The sequence below is a fragment of the Octodon degus genome, unplaced genomic scaffold (assembly GCF_000260255.1).
Source record: "Octodon degus isolate 3935 unplaced genomic scaffold, OctDeg1.0 scaffold00041, whole genome shotgun sequence".
NCBI classification, from domain to species: Eukaryota; Metazoa; Chordata; class Mammalia; order Rodentia; family Octodontidae; genus Octodon; species Octodon degus.
Genome location: NW_004524617.1, coordinates 7,029,690 through 7,047,566, shown reverse-complemented (window position 1 = coordinate 7,047,566; position 17,877 = coordinate 7,029,690).

The following is a 17,877-nucleotide window of genomic DNA, read 5'->3' as shown; positions in this document are numbered from 1 at the left end:
TCCTCACTCTTTAATGAATTGCAAAGGAAGGTAGTACTTCCAAGCATTCCTGGAAACAAGCATTGTCCTAATGCCAACATTAGAAAAGAACCTAAGTGAAAAAAATAACTACAGGCCAATCTCTAATCAAGATGGATGCAAAAATATTCAATAAGATACTGCCAAATAGAATGCAACAATTCATCAAAAAGTTTATACACAATGACAGTATCATATTCCCTCCAGGAAAATAGAGATGTTTCAACATATGGAAATGAATAAATGTAATACATTACATAAACAGAAGCAAGGACAAGAACCACATCATCATTTCAATAGATGCAGAAAAACATTTCACAGAAACCAGTGTTCATTCATAATACACACCCTGAAAAAATATGAATAGAAAATCTTTATCACAAACTGAAAAATGTAATCTTTAACAAACTAATGGCAACCATCACACTAAATGGTGTAAAATTCAAAATTTTCCCTCTAAAATCAGGAACAAGATAAGGACACTCTCTAACACCAATATATTTTAATGTATTTCTCAAAGTTTAGCCAGAGAAATTAGACAAGAAGAAGACAAATAAATGATGTGGAGTAGAAAGGATGAAATTAAATAATTATTATTTGTTGATGACATTATTCTCTACTTAGGAGACCTCAAAATAGCCAGCAAAGGACTCCTAAATGAACAATTATGGAGATTCTTCAATGAACTAAAACAAGAAATTCCATTTGATCATCTGTTCCTCTTGTATGTAGCTTCCCAAGAGTTTGTATCATTATATTAGCATAATATATGTGTACCATTTGTAATAACTAAATTTTGGGAACAGGCTATTAGTCCATTGACATATGAGTTCACAACGAAAATGTGGTATGTATGTATATACAACAAAGTATGACTCTGACATAAAGAGGGAAAAACGAGGCATTTGTAGGTAATTGGATGCAACTTGATATCATAACAGTAAATTAAATAAGTCATACACACTAGTTTAACTATTGCATAATTTTGTTATATGAGAAACTCAGAGTAGGGGCCAGGGAGGTGACTCAGTAGACTAAACGCTTCCCTGGCAAGCACAAAGGCCTAAATTCAATCCCAGTTCCACCAAAAAAAAAAAAAAAAAAAAAAAAAAAAAAAAAAAAAAACGCAGAGTATAAATACAAATAAAAACAAGCAAAAGATGATGGGAAACAAGATTTTTTTTGTCAGTTATGAAGGGGAGAAAGAAAATGGAGGGAATGGGGATGACGAAAGAAGAAGAATGAATCTTATTTTAAAAGCAGTTCAAGAGAAAGAACTATACCTTTTGTAATTGAAAGAAAATGTAAAAAAAGCATGAATAGATGGAAAGGGAAGTGGGTGACACATCAAAATTAATTTTTTTCTGTATTTTAGGCAAGAGTCTACAGGGTGTTCATGATCTTACTACTAGATTGCACTTGTAGTAATCTGCCTATTTACAGCCTCCCAAGAGAAGGGATTACAGGTTCATGCCACTACACCTAGTCTGAATTGCTGTCTCAGTGCTCTCTGGGGCCTGTGCCTATATGTAGGCACTTTTAAACCACTGAGCTATTTGACCGACCCTGACACATCAAAATTAAGATGAGTTATGCTCATGTACAATGTCTCTATAATAAATTCAAACATTCTGCAGAACAAAGTTCCAATAAAAAGAAAAATATAAAAAAAGAAATGTAATCCAGTAAATTTCTGTTGTTCTAAGTTATACAGGCTAGAATACTCTACTATACCAGTGAAAGTAATGCAGATCATACTTGGGAGGAAAAATATCACATATTTGAGACTGCTACACAAGCACCTTAGTATATCTCCCAGATCTGACCAAAATGAACTTCATAATCTAAGAAAACAGAAAACGTAGGTAAGTTATTTTTGACAAGTCATTATTTTCTAGCAATGTCATATTGTCTACCTGTTTTCATTGTGCTTTATGGTCCAAATTTCTGTGTACTTTCAGGTTCTAAACAAGTGATATTTTAAAATACTTTTCATCTTTGTGCAATTTATTTTTTCCATAATTTTTTGAAGAAACAAATACCAACGAGACAGTTTCAAACCAAATTGGTAGGACAGTTTCAATAATTAACACATTGAATACATTCTTCCTACTGGTTAATTGCTGTAAAAGATGTGGACATGCTATCCTATTTAAAAACACCATTAGAACAAATCTGTCCATTCATTAGGAGAATGCAACTATGTATCTATCCTAACCACTTGGAATACACAGATACAAAATGGACATTCATTTGTATCCCCTTTCTTTGTTCAGTTCCATTATTTGAATATTATAGGTGTGTAAACTCGGGAAAATATTCTAAAAGAGTCCAGTAGTGCATAATAGTATTGGGTCTTCCGCTTGACTGGCAATGTCAGAAATTGTTGACCTGAGTCCCCTACAGCTCAACATAACAGCATGGCTTTACTTTTCATATTTCATATTTATACCTTTCTGCTGGATGGTTAAGACCAAGGTAAAGCAGGACCTATGCAACAAGAGTTGCAGCTTTTGGGTCTGACAAGGTCAGTGAAATCCCCTCAGGATTTATCATTGCCTTGACCACCTTCTGCATATAATTGTGTGGCTTGACATTGTCATGTTTTCTAGCTCGTGTCCTTTACTTCTCTTGATTAGTCCCCAAGATCCTGCTTTCCTTTTACTTGCATTATACCTTTCTATTTACATTTCTTCTTTTGAGTTCTTATACTAGAGAAACTATATGATATTTACAAATGTGTGTCCGGTTTATTTCACTTATGTGTATATTTTCAAGTGGCATCCATTTCAATATAAAGGCTTCCAGTTTATCATTCTTAATAGCTGAATAATACTCCATTGTGTAAAAGTACCATGTCTTTTTCAACCATTCCTCAGGTGATAGGCATCTTGATTGTTTCCAAGGTTTTGATATCAAGAATTGTGCTGTTATAAACATAGGCACAACTATATCCCTATGATATGATGTTTTCAGATCCTTCGGGAGAATTTTCTGTAGAGGAATAGCTGGTTTAAATGGGATTTCCAGTCCAACATTTCTAAGGAGTCTCCACACTGATTTCCATAACGGTTGAACCAGTCTACATTCCCACCAGCAGTGGATAAGGGTTCCTTTTTCCCACAGCCTCTCCAACATATTTTGTTGCGTGATTTCTTTAGGGTAGCCATTCTTTCTGGGGTGAGATGATATCTCTTTTGTTTTAATTTTATTTACTTATCTAATTTTCCCCATAATTTTATTGATAAACAAATAGCAATGAGACAGTTTCAAATCAAATTGGTAGGACAGTTTCAATAATTCACACATTGCATACATTCTTCCTAATGGTTAATTGATATCTCAATGTTGTTTTAATTTGAATTTAGCGGATGGCTCATGATTCAGAGCATAATTTCATATATTTATTCGCTTAATTTCATCCTCTGAGAAGCATGTGTTCATCTCCAATGCCCATTTCTGGATTTGGTCTTTAAATTTCGGGGCCCTAGTGTTTTTTAGTTCTTTATAAATTCTAGAGAGCAGACCTTTGTCTGAGTACTTATTTCTCATGATTTTTTTCCAAATTTGTGTGTTGCCTTTTTACTTTCTTGGTAATTTCTTTTGGCGTGAAAAAACTTCTCAGTAAGAGTAAGTCCCTGTTGTTAATTCTTTCAAGTGTTTCCCTTGTGATTTGATTTCTGTTCATGAAGTCTTTGCCTACCCTTATGTCTTCAAGAGTTCCTCCTACTTTCTCTTCCAGGAGATTTAGTGTCTCTGCTTTAATGTTTAGATCTTTAATCCATTTTGACTTTAGTTTAGTGCATGGTGATAGACCTGGTTCTAGTTTTAATTTTTGACACGTACAGAGCCAGTTTTTCCAACACCATTTGATAAAGAGTCTTTCTTTCTTCCAATGAGTATGTTTTGCCCCTTTGTCAAAGGTAAGATGGCCAAGTGTGTTCATAGTGTGTCAGCGTCTTCTAATCTATTCCACTGATCCTCAGGTAATTTTTTATGAGCAGAATATGTATTCTTGAGAGAAAGAAAGCTCCTGTCCAAGAGAGAGATAGCAGGGGGGCCAGAGCGGGTAGTTTCCCCCTCAGGTCAATTTTTTGCCAATAACGTGCTGATTTTACCACAGTAGCCTTGTAGTATAATTTCAAGTCAGGAATTGCAATTCTTCCCTTCTTGTCTTTATTGCTCAGGATTGCCTTTGCTCTTCTAGTTCTTTCTGCATTCCAGATAAATTTTAGGAATGATTTCTCTACCTCTGTAAGGTATGTTGGTGGTAGTCTGATAGGGACTGCATTAAATCTGTTCAGCAATGTTGGGAGTATGGCCATCTTTACAATGTTGTTTCTTGCTATCCAGGAGCATGGAATATCTTTCCATTTTCTGAAATCCTCTGCAATCTCTTTTTTCTTTTTTCTGTAATTTTCCTTGAAAAGATCTTTGACTTCTTTAGTTAGGTTAATTCCAAAGTATTTTATTTTCCTTGGTGCTATTGTAAAAGGTATTGTTCTATAATTTCCCTCTCAGTGTGTTTGTTGTCTGTGTAGAGGAATGCTATTGACTTTTAGGTATTGACTTTATAACCTGCTATGCTACTGAATTTCTGTATTAAGTCTAGGAGCTTCTTTTTGGGTCTTCCAAGTGAAGTATCATGTCATCTGCAAATAAAGATAATTCAACGTCTTCTTTTCCTATTCTTCTTCCTTTTATTTCTTTCTCTTGTCTAATGGCTCCAGCTAATGATTCCAGAACTATATTGAATAGGAGGGGTGATAGAGGACATCCTTGTCTTGTACCAGATATAAGGGTTAAAATTTCAGGTTTTCACCATTTTGGATTATGTTATCTGTTGAGTTTTCATAAATGGCTTTTACCAGATTGAAGTAGAGGCCATCTATTCCAATTTTCGTTAGGACTGTGTATATGAATGAGTGTTGGACTTTGTCAAAAGCCTTTTCTGCATCAATTAAGAAGACCATGTGGTTTTTAGTTTTAGCTCTATTGATATAGTGTATTACATTTATGGATTCTTGAATATTGAACTATCCTTGCATCCCTGGGATGAATCCTTCCTGGTCATGGTGAATGATCTTCTTGATAATTTGCTGTATTCTACTTTCTAGGATTTTATTGAGGATTTTGACATCTATGTTCATGCGGGAGATTGGCCTGTAATTCTCTTTCTTAGTTGCATCTTTCCCTTGTTTTGGCATCAGTATAATACTGGCCTCTAGAAATGATTCTGGGAAGTTTGCTTCCTTTTCAATTTCATGGAATAGTTTGAGGAGTATAGGGACTACAACTTCTGTAAATGTCTTGTAGAGTTCACCTGTGAATCCATCCTGACCTGGACTTTTCTTTGTCGGTAGGTTTTTAATTACATCTCGTTTTTCATTGGCTGTTATTGTGTTATTGAGAGTGGTTATATCTTGTCGATTCAGTTGTGGTTATGTGTACATTTGTAGGAATCTGTCCATTTCTTCAGTGTCTTCTATTCTGTGAGAGAAAAGATTCTCTAAGTAGCTATTGATAATCTTCTTAATTTCCACTGGGTCTGTGATAATTACACCCTTTTCATTCCTTATTGCTTGTATTTGAATTTTTACTTTTCTCTTTTTGATGAGGTCAGCTAGGGACTTATCGATTTTATTTAATCTTTCAAAGAACCAGCTTTTTGCTTTTTTAAATCTTTGAATTGTTTTCTGCATCCCCATTGAATTAATTTCTGCTCTAATCTTTATGATTTATTCCTGTCTTTCGGCTCTGGGTTTGGTTTTGCTGTTCCTTTTCTAGTTTTTGAAGGTGCAGCATTATGGTATTTATTTGTTACCATTCTTTTTTCCTAATGTGTGATTTCACAGCTGTGACATTCCTCATGGCGCCGGAAGTTCTCCCACGCACTCACAATGCCTGGTCCAAGACTAGGTCTGGGGGTTCCTGGAATGCTGCAGAAATTCCTACTCAGTGGGCAGGGTGGTGGAGGTGCTGCAGAGTGGTGGGGGCCGTCCCAAGGGCGTGGAAGTGGGTCTCACCCACGCTGCACCTGTAGTGGGACCAGTAGTTCCTGCTGGTTCATAGTAGCTGGAAGCTCTCTTGCACATTCACCAGGCCTCGTCTTGGACTGGGTCTGGGGGTTCCCGGAACATGACAGAAATTGTGTGCAATTTATTTTGAAAAATTATTTTGTTGATACATTTTTACATACATAATGATGATGTCCATCATAATGAATTTGTAACTGTGCCTAGTATATCTTAATTCTTTCATCCTCATTAACATTCCTTTTTTAATTATTCTTGTCCCGATTATAAATAACAAGGGACCACAAAAATCCATATGACAACTGCCAGGTGATGAAAAGAATGATAAGAGATTAATTAGAATTAATGAAAAATCAGGATACAGTACAAAGGATATAACACCCTGTTCACAGAAGCAAGAGCAGACAATTCCCAAGCAAGTGAAAAAGAATTTGATGTATAGATAAGAGACAAATTTTGAAACCCAATTAGCCATGATCCATCATTGAAGACCCGCCAAACAGACAGCAGCTGCTTGCTTATTTGCTCAGAGTCTGAGAATTAATAAGTGGCTGGGTGGAGGGAAGGAACAGCTCCCTGTTAACTCATGCCTTGTGTGTGAAAATTTCTGCCAGGCTGTAGTGTCCTTTGAAGAAGAGAAGAGACAAGGGGTTCATGTGCCTCAAGTCTGCTCTGTTTGACTTGAACATGCGGCACTGCTTGGATTCTGCAAGCTATTGAAGAATTTCTCAAAATGGCTGTTTTCATGGTGGGCTGTTGCTGAGGCCCTGTGGGGCATCCTTTTGCATTGCCTCAGCTCTTTTAAACTCTTATGTTCATGCTTTGTTTGACCTATAAGTCTCTCATTTCAAAATGGATTTTTTTAAACCAAAGTGTATGTCCCTCTCATTCTCCCAAGTACTTATTTAGTTGGTTGCTTCTATTCAGCATTTGAGCAACTCCTCTGTGCACTTCAGTAATGGTAAATGAGGTTCCTTTGCATCCAAAAAGTTCCCTCCTTCCAGCCTTATCACTATTGAGTCTTGCCTGAAGGCTCACTTCTCATTTGTCAAGTAAAATGATAGTAAATGCTATAAAAATGCATGAAACTTACACCAAAAGATCTCTAGTATAACTGTGTGTAATTTATGAACTAGTAAAATAAAAGTAAATTTTTAAAAAGTCCAAAATATATCTTTGGAAGTTAAGAAAGAAAATAGAAAAGAAAAGCTTAAGACAGTATCAAAACTAAAGAAATTAAAACACAAATGGGACAAAAGATTATAGAAGAAAGACACTATTATAGATAAAATATGTAAAAGTCAAATTAAACAAACCAGGAAATAATGATAAAGAAATTTAAAAGTGCAGCATTTGTCAAAATAATTTTATGTCTTACAATTTCGAAAAAGACAAAAGAGGAAGTCATAGTAAAATTAGGAATGGAATTATGATAAATTTAATATAGACAAATCCTTAAAGTAACTATAATTTTATAACAATGCACTATTATTCCAACAATTTTGACAATTATCTAAAGGAATTACATAATTTTTCAGAAAATATAGCACAACTTTAGAAAGACCTATTGTTAACATGATTAATAATGTGATTTAAAATCTTCCATGGAAAGTAACATTGGGATGATGATTTTACAAGCAAACCTCAAGTTTTTGACAAATAGGTTAGTTTAATATTTTAAAAATATCTTTATTTTTAGAAAAATGCTGAAATTTATTAAAGACATCTAAGATCACTTGCAAAATCTCTTAGAGGTGGAAAAACTGTAGAATATGACTAGTAAAATTCTTGAAGAAATACTAATATGTAGAATAAACCTGTGTGAAAATAAAAATATACTATGATCAAGTGTAGCTGGTTTCAGTAATCAATAATTCGAAATGGGTTTTTTTTGGTAGATTTTGTCATATAACATCTCAGTATGACACATCTGCAGGTAGTTCATCTCTGGTATTCATCCCCCAAAGTCAACCACAAAATTTTTTGGTTAATTTCTTCTAAATTCGTCAATGTTGACATTTTTTTACCTCCTCTCAAGAATTGTGAATATCTTTTATGGCATCTAACATTTTGAACACTTTTCAGAAAGCTTACAATTTTTTTTTTATCCAGATCTATTAAAAATCATAGCAAAGCTCTGTAACCTTATTAAATGCATTTCTTGCATAAGAAGAACTTGAAAATTGTTTCTTGATCTATGGGCTGCAGAATGGCTGTTGGGTTAGCAGACATAAAACAACATTGATGTTACTTTACATCCTCAGGCCTCTTGAGTGATAAGGTTCTCTGTGAATGAACAGTAACATTTTGAAACGATTCTTTTTGCAGAGCAATAGGTCTCCACAGTGTACTTAAAATCTTTAGTAATCCATGTTGTAAACAGATGTATTGTCATCCAGGTTTTCTTGTTCCATCTATAAAGCACAGGCAGAGTAGATATGGTGTAATTCTTAAGTGTGCTAGGATTTTCAAAATGGTAAATGAGCATTGCCTTTCACTTACAGACATTAGGTACATTAGCTTCTAATGAGAGTGTCAGCGTGTTCTCTGAAGCTTTGGAGTCTGGCATTGATTTTTTTCTTTCTATCTACAAAGCCCTGGAAAGTATCTTTTCCAATATATGGCTGTTTTATCTACACTGAAAATCTTTATATAATGTAGCCAAATTCATCAATTTCCTTAGGTAGATATTCTGGATAACTTGCTGCGGCTTCTACATCAGCACTTGCTGTTCAACTTGCACTTTAAGTTATGGAAATGATTTCTTTTTAAACTTCATGACAGCATTTGGTTTTCTCAGATATTTCTTCTGCTGTTTCTTCATTCTCTCAGCCTTCACAGAATTGAAAGGAACTAATGTCTGGATTAAACATTAGTTTAAGGGCATATTGTCACTGATTTGATCTTATATTCAGACTTCTAAAGCTTGCTTCATATCACAAATAAAGCCATTTCCTTTCCAATAACAGTTTCATTGTTTGATACAAGAAGCCTGGCTTTTGGTTTCTATTAGCTTTTGACATGTCTTCCTCATTAAGCTATAGTATTCCAACATATTGCTTTAGAATGAAAAAGGTGTGATGTATCCTTTCACTTGGAGGTCATTTCAGGGTTATGGGCTGGCTAACATTATGAAATGATGAGTCCTGATGGGTGGATGAGAGAGAGAGAGAGAGAGAGAGAGAGAGAGAGAGAGAGAGAGAGAGATGAAGGCAGGGGAGAGAGGAAAGAGAGAAAATGGGAAAAGGCCAGGTGGTAGTATAATAAAAAGTTAATCATTTTTTACACATATGATCACAGTTTGTGACATTCCCAAAAATTGCAATATCAAAATTTACATATATATGTATATATAGATATAGATATAATAATAATTTTGAAATATTGTGACAATTTCTAAAGTTGGCCCAGAGATTTGAAGTGAGCATGTGAGATAGGGATATTGACGTTGACAAATTGTTCATAGTGGGGTTGTCACAAACCTTTGATTCATAAACAATGCAATGTTTGTAAAGCACAATAATGTAATGTAAAATAAAATGAGATGCAGGCATAGTACCTCTTTTAAAACAAGTATATACACTATTTCAATCATAATATTGTTATACATTTTTAATTTTGGTATATTAAAGTTGTAGAATATGGTTTATGATTATATTGATTTTTAGAGAGTAACAGAAACTTCCTTGAAACCCTAAACCAAAGTGAAATTTGTGAGGCATTGAAAAATATCATGAAAATAGATTTTAAATGAAACCACAATATATGTTAGTATAAAAAAATAACTGATCATTCACAAAACAACATGTCACTCAAGAGCTCTGAGGATATAAACTAAGATCAATATGTTTTTATGACTGCTAACACAATAATCATTCTGTACCTCATAAATCAAGGAATAATTTTCACATTTTTCATATGCAAGAAATCCATTTAGGCTTTGTGAATGTGTGGGAGAGTTTCGAGCTTCCTTGAGCCTGTGGGAAATCTCCGGCCCAAAACTCAGAAAAGCCATGTGAGTGAGACCCTCTACCGTGCCTTCTGGAACCCTCCAACCCTCCAGAGCCCAGCCTCCATGCACGCTGAGTGATTGAGAATGTCTGGGAAGCTCTTGGGACTCCAAGATGCAGCCCAAGCCCAGATCCAGGTAGTGTGTGGGAGAGTTTCTCCACTCCCTTGTGCCTCTAGGCCAGTGGCACAACAGAGGGGCACCACAGGTTCATTGTTGTGTCAGAGGGGCACAACAGGTTCACTTCCAAGGGATGCAGCAGGATGGAGCTGAACATAACAGATAGACCCAGGCCAGGCATAACTGGATAAAATCAAACTTAATAATCTGCACCCAAATTTCAGTAGGTGCTAAAGTTATAGCTGCACCAAAGCTCTATACCAAAGGTGAGAGGTCAGTGCCATACAAAATGACAAAGACAAGGAGCAAAATGCATTCTCAAACCATGAGCCCAGCCAGAACAAGTGCAGAGGACACTAGCTCATCTGAAATGAACGAATTAACAACATTGGAAGTAAAGAAACAACAGTAGAAACGTATCGAGGAGCTCAGAGCAGAATTAATTTCTGATATAAAAAACCAAATCTCTGAATTCATAGCATCTGAAGTAAGGAATGAAATATGGAAACATATGGGGGAAACCCAATGGCTAACCAAAACAAGTACAGAGGACACTAGCTCAGCTGAAATGAATCAATTAACAGCTTTGGAAGTAAAGAAATGACAGCAGAAAAGTATAGAGGAACTGAAAGCAAATTAATTTCTGAAAAAAAATAACTCTCATTTATAGAGTCTGAAATAAAGAATTAAATGCAGAAATATATGGAAGAAATCAAATCTGAAAAAAAAACTGCAGTAAAAGAAATAATAACTGCTTCTAATAAGACATTGATAAAAAATTGAGGAGATTAGAAATATGACGGAATAATTGAATGAGCAATACAGGAAATAAATAGATCTCATGAAGCAGAGTGAAAGAGATATAGAGAAACTTAAAATCTCAAACGCAAACCTACAAAAACGTTTGATAGAAAGGGGAGATCTAGTTTCAGATCTTGAAGACACTAGGGCACCTAGTGAAAAGATAAGAAAGTATCTCTGAAAAACAAGTAGGATGCAGGAGAAAATAATTGATCACCTGCAAAATGATACAAATATGAACAATGTGAGACTAATAGGCATGAATGTGAAGGAGTCAATACAAATAATATAAAAAGTATATGGGGAGAAGTAATAGCAGAAAACTTCCCAAATATGAGGAAACAATCTGACATTCAGGAAACCGATCCATAAAGAATGCCAAATAACTTCAACCCAATTAAAAACACAATGAGACATATAATAATCAAGAAAAAAAATCCAGCACAAAAACAATATACTAAAAGCCTCTAGAGAACAAGAAACATTTCATATTCAAAGGAAAATCCATCAGAATTACAGTCAACTTCTCTTCACAAACCATGAATGCAAGAAGAGCATGGAGTAGAGTACTTCAAGTCCTCTATAAAAACAAATTCCAGCCCAGACCACTGTACCCTGCAAAACTCTCTTTCAAATTTGATGGAGACATTCTCTTAATGAATAGAATGATTTGTTCTAATAGTGTTTGTAAATAGGATCTCAAGTCTGCATCTTGTACAGCAATTAACCACTAAGAACAATGTATGCAGTGTGTTAATTATTGAAACTGTCCTAGCGATTTGATTTGACACTCTCATTACTATTTGTTTATCAATGATATTATGAAAAAAATAAAGAGCCTAAAACATTAAAAAAGACGTATCTTGTAAAAATATGTGCTTATCATTAAACTGTGAAAGAACCCTTAATTACCAAGTTTATAGCTCTGTCAAATAAATGTATTTTCTGTTGCTCTGTGCTAGATAACAAAAAAAAATGATGGAGAACTGAAATACTTCCATGACAAAGAACAACTAAAGAATTTCATGATGACAAAGCCAACCCTACACAGGCTACTGAAAGGTGTTCTAGAGAGGGAAAAAATGATCAGAATTCCATGAGGAAAAACAGAAAGAATCCACTAAATAGGGCATACAGTTAAGCACAGGACAAAAAGGAGTAAACAACAGCAGGCAAATAACATGTCAATTGTAAGTCAACACATCGCAATTATAACTATCATTGTAAATGGACTCAATTCACTATTTAAGAGAAATAGACTGGCATATTGGATTAGGAAACAAAATCTAACAATATGCTGTATAAAAGAAACACACTTAACTCAAAAAGAAATTCATAGGCTTAAAGTCAAAGGATGGAAAACAATGCTACATGCCCCAGCACCTCAGAAAAAAGCAGGGGTAGCAATTCTGTTTTCAGACAGTATCAACTTCAAACCAAGAATGATCAAACGAAATAAAAAAGCCTATTATATACTGATTAGGGGAAAAATTCAACAGGAAGAGGTAACACTCACAAATATGTATGTGTCAAACACGGGAGCACACAACTATATAAGATTTGTCTTATATGGACATGAAAAACCTAATATCAAAGTCCACAATCTTAACAGGAGAGTTCAACACCCCCTTATCTCAAAAACATAGGTCAACCAGACAAGAAATTAGCAAAGAATTAGCAGAACTGAACCAGAGCTTGGAACAAATGGATGTAGTGGACATATACAGAGTGTTCCACCCAGTTATAGCTGAATACGTATTCTTTTCAGATACACATGGGTCATTTTCTAAAATATACCACATATTATTCCATAGTCATGCTTAAGTATATGCAAGAAAACAGAAATTATCCTATGCATATTATCAGACCACAGTGCAGTGAAACTGGAAATAAATGAAAAAAGAAACCAGAAAAAGCCCTAAATACTTGGAAATTAAACAATATCCTACTCGGGAGTCAGTGGTTCACAGATGAAACTAAAAAAGAATTTCAACAATATCTAGAATTCAATGAAAATTCAAGCTCAACTTATTGTAATTTATGGGATGTGATGAAAGAAGTTCTCAGAGGGAAATTCATAGCTGTGAACTCACCCATTAGGAAAACAGATCAGGACAAAAAACACCCTAATGCAGCACCTCTGACATCTAGAAAAGTAAGAGCAAACAATACCAAGAGCCCAAAGGTAGGAAGAAATTACAAAGTTTAGGGCAGAAATTAATTCAGTTGAGTCGAAGAAAACAGTTGAAAGAATTAACGAAAGAAAAAGCTGGTTATTTGAAAGACTAAATAAAATTTATGAGCTCCTAGCTAACCTCATCAAAGAGGATAGAAAAAAATTAAATACAAGCAATAAGGAAAGAAAAGGGTGTAATCACCACAGACCTAGTGGAAATTCAGGAGATTATCAATAGCTACTTCGAGAACCTTTACTCTCACAGAATAGAAGACACAGAAGAAATGAAAAGGTTCCTAGAATGGTACAAATTACCAAAACTGAATAATAAGGTATAAAATCTCTCAGCAACCCAATAACAACCAACAAAATAGAAAATATAATAAAAAGCCTGCCGACAATGAAAAGTCCAGATCCTGATGGATTCACAGCCAAATTCTACAAAAAAATTTATTGAGGATATGATCTCTACACTCCTCAAACTCTTTAATGAAGTTGAAAAGGAAAGAATTCTCCCAAAAACATTCCTGGAGGCAAGTATTGTACTGATACCAAAATCAGGGAAAGACACAATTAAAAAGGAGAACTACGGGCCAATCTCCCTCATGAACATAGATGCAAACATCGTCAATAAAATCCTAGCAAGTTAAATACAGCAAATCATGAAGAAGATCATACACCATGAACAGGTAGGATTTATCCCAGGATGCAAGGATGGTTCAATATTCAAAAATCTACAAATGTAATACACTATATCAATAGAGCAAAATCTAAAAAATCATGATCATCTTAATTGATGTAGAAAAGGCTTTTGACAATGTCCAACACTCATTCATATTCAAAGTCCTATGAAAAAATGGCATAGAAGGCCTCTACTTCAATTTGATAAAAGCCATCTATGAGAACCCAATGGGTAATGTAATTGTAAATGGGGAAAAACTGATATCTTTTACTCTCAGATCTGGTACAAGACAAGGATGTCCTATATCATCCCTACTAGTCAATATAGTTTTGGGATCATTAGCTAGAGCCATTAGACAAGAGAGAGAAATGAAAAGAATAAGAATACGTAAAGAAGAAGTTAAAATATCATTATTTGAAGATCACATGATAATTTCTTTGACGAGCAAAAAAATTCCAAGAAGCTACTAGAATTTATGCACAAATTCAGTACCATAGCATGATACAAAGTAAATACTCAAAAGTCAATACCATTCCTCTACACATATACGAAACACACTGAGAGCAAAATTAGAGAAACAATAACTTGTACAATAGCACAGCAGAAAATGAAACACTTTGGAATTCACTTAACCAAAGAAGTCAAGCATTATTCACGGAAAATTACTGTACTCTGAAAAAATCATAGAGGATTTCAGAAAATGGAAAAATATTCCCTGCTCCTGGATAGGAAGAAAAAATATTGTGAAGATGTCCATACTCCCAAAATTATTGTACAGATTTAATGCAAGCCTTATAAAACTACCAGCAACATACCTCACAGACCTAGAGAAATAGTTCCTAATATTTATTTGTACCTATAATAGACCTAGAATACTAAAGGCAATCATGGCCAACAAAGACAAGGCAGGAGACATTACAATTCCTGTCTAGAAATTATACTGTGAAACTACTGTGATAAAATCAGCATGCTATTGGCAAAGAAATAGACCTGAGGACCAATGGAACAGATCCAAAGATGCAGAGCGCTCTATGAACACACTCAGCCACCTGATCTTCAACAAAGTGGCCAAACATACTTACTGGAAGAAAGATAGCCCCTTTAAACAAAAGGTGTTGGGAAAATTGGCTTTCTACATGCCGAAAACAAAAATGTGACCCAGGTCTATCACCATGCACTAAGCTAAAGTTAAAATAGATTAAAGTTCTAAGCATTAAAACAGAAACTCTAAATCTCATGGAAGAGCAAGTAGGAGGAACACTTGAAGACAAATGGGTAGGCAAAGACTTCATGAACAAAAATCAAATCACATGGGTAACACTTGAAAGAACTGACAACTGGTACCAAAACTTATTGAGAAATTTTTGCACGTCCAAAGGAATTACCAACAAAATTAAAGGAAAACCCACAAATTTCAGAAAAATCCTAACTAAAAAGCACTCAAACAAAGGTCTGCTCTCTGGAATTTATAAAGAACTAACAAACATTAGGGCCCCAATATTTAAAGACCGATTCCAGAAATGGGCATCTGAGACAAAAACACACTTCTCAGAGGACGAAATTGAAGCCTATAATTATGTGAAATAATTATGTGAAAAAATATCAATAATTATGTCAATAATTATTGTCATAATTATGTCAATAATTATGTGAAAAAATGATCACTAGCCATCCCTGAAATGCAAATTAAAACAACACTGAGATGCCATCTCACCGCAGAAAGAATGACTATCATAAAGAAATCAACCAACAACAAATATTGGAGAGGCTCTGGGGAAAAGGAACTCTTCTCCCCTGCTGTTGGGAATATAGATTTGTGCAACCAGTATGGAAATCAGTTTGGAGACTCCTTCAAAAATTATGACTGAGATTTTCAGCTATCTTCCTACTGGGAATTTTCTGAGAGGTACTGAAAACGTCATATCATAGGGATATATGTATATCTATGTTTATAGCAGCACAATTTGTGATATCCAAATCTTGGAAACAACCAAGATAACCATCACATTAGGAATTGTTGAAAATAATGGGTTAGTTTTATACAATGGAGTATTACTCAGCTATAAAGAATAATAAACTTGAAGCATTTATAGTGAAGTGGATGCCACTTGAAGATATACTCATAAGTGGAATAAACCAGACCTACATGTGTAAATATTGTATAGTCTCTCTAGCAAAAAAACTCAAAAGAAGAAATATAAATATAGAGGTATAATACAATTAAAAGGACCACATGAACTTGAGGACTAGATAGTGAAGAGAAAGCAAGGAGAGGAGGTAGGAAACATGAATATGTCAAGCCATACAGTTATATGTACAAGATGGATAAGGCAATGATCCTGAGCATCTTCAGATTTTCAAATCTAGCAGTTATTTGGAAGGATTCTCACCCTGACTTACTCTATATGCTGACACCTGTGAACTAAGCAACTGTACTGAAGATGGCAATTTTAATATTAATAAACAAGACCCAATTGTGTTAAAATCATATAGTCTCCCTAAAATAAGAGCTCAAAAGTAGAAATACAAACAGAAAATTATAACACAATTAAAAGGAAAGCAAGAACTTGAAGTTTGGAGAACAAGGAGAGGGCAAGGAGAAAAACTGAGAAACTGGACAGGAACAAACCATACATTTATACATGCAAGATGGATAAGGCAATGATCCTGAGGAACATCAATAGGTTTTTGAAACTAGCAGTTAATTGTTAGGATTCTCAACCTGGCTATCTACACCTCTGAACCAAGCAACTGCACTAAAGATAGCAATGTGTAATACAAGGGTCATGCTTGGAATGCATGTCATTCTGGTCTTCTAAATATGTACTTCTTGTCATGACATACCAACTTTTACCATACTGTCTCACAAGCAAAATTTTTTTTTTTATCTAAATGGGTAATAAATGAAAAAAAGACACAAGAAAACAAAAAAGGTCACAGGACTATCCTGCTGCAATGCTGTATATGGTAAGATTTATAAATTTCTGTGTAGACATATGTAATTGTTTATTCATAGTGTTTATTTTTCAATTTTAAATTCTTATCTCCATATTCTGTAGGGACTTATTGTTTAACATATAAATACTTGATGCAAAATACCTGTTCCATGTTATGCCTAAGATGTTTGATATTCAGATAATGAAGTTAAATCCAATCACATAAGATGTAGGGTAATAATATGCTTCTCTTCTTGAGGGTTAACAACCTAAGTTTGCAGTCCAAAATTTAGAGAAATAGACGGGCTGTAACGACAGCCAATAGTTTGACTCTAGCCTTTCAAGGTCAGTGAAGACTCGGGAAAAAGGAGACTTTTTACTGTAACATCATGTAACTCAGTTGTATCCTAAATCTTCTGATCAAAGAGATTATGGGGCCACAGAGCAAGGTGATCAATGATGCAAAGTGTGCTTAAGGAGAGGCACTTGGAGAGAAAACTTTCTCTCAGGCTTTCACAGAGAGCAAATTGGTCAAGCAATGGCCATGACTCATCCACATGGCTGACACTGACAAAGGATCTGCAAACTGAGGTACAGGGTTACAGAATAAATCCAGAGGTTTGTTGACTGACCTTATCAGATACAAAAGTTACATTTCTTGTTATATAGGTCTTGCTTTATCTTGGTCTTAACCATGCAGCAGAAAAGTATGAAAACAAGGTATATAAAGTAAAGCCATATTAATATGATGATCTGTCAAAGGCTCAAGTCAACAAATTCTGTGGATAACCCACTACAATTAAGGACTGCAGCATAGGGGCCAGGGAGATGGCTGAGTAGAATAAGCACTTCCCTGGCAAGCGTAAGGTCCTGAGTTCAATCCCTGGTTCCACAAAAAAAAAAAAAAAAGGACTGCTGGACTGTGTTGGATTGTTTTGTTGAATTCACCCACCTATAGTTTTTAGATGCCAATGTATTATCCATTTCTGATAGGACTAAACATGAAAAGGTGATACAAAGGAAGGACCGTTTTGTATCTGTATATGCACAATAGTTAGGGTAGATACACAGATACATTCGTTTCATTCAATGAGAAGAAA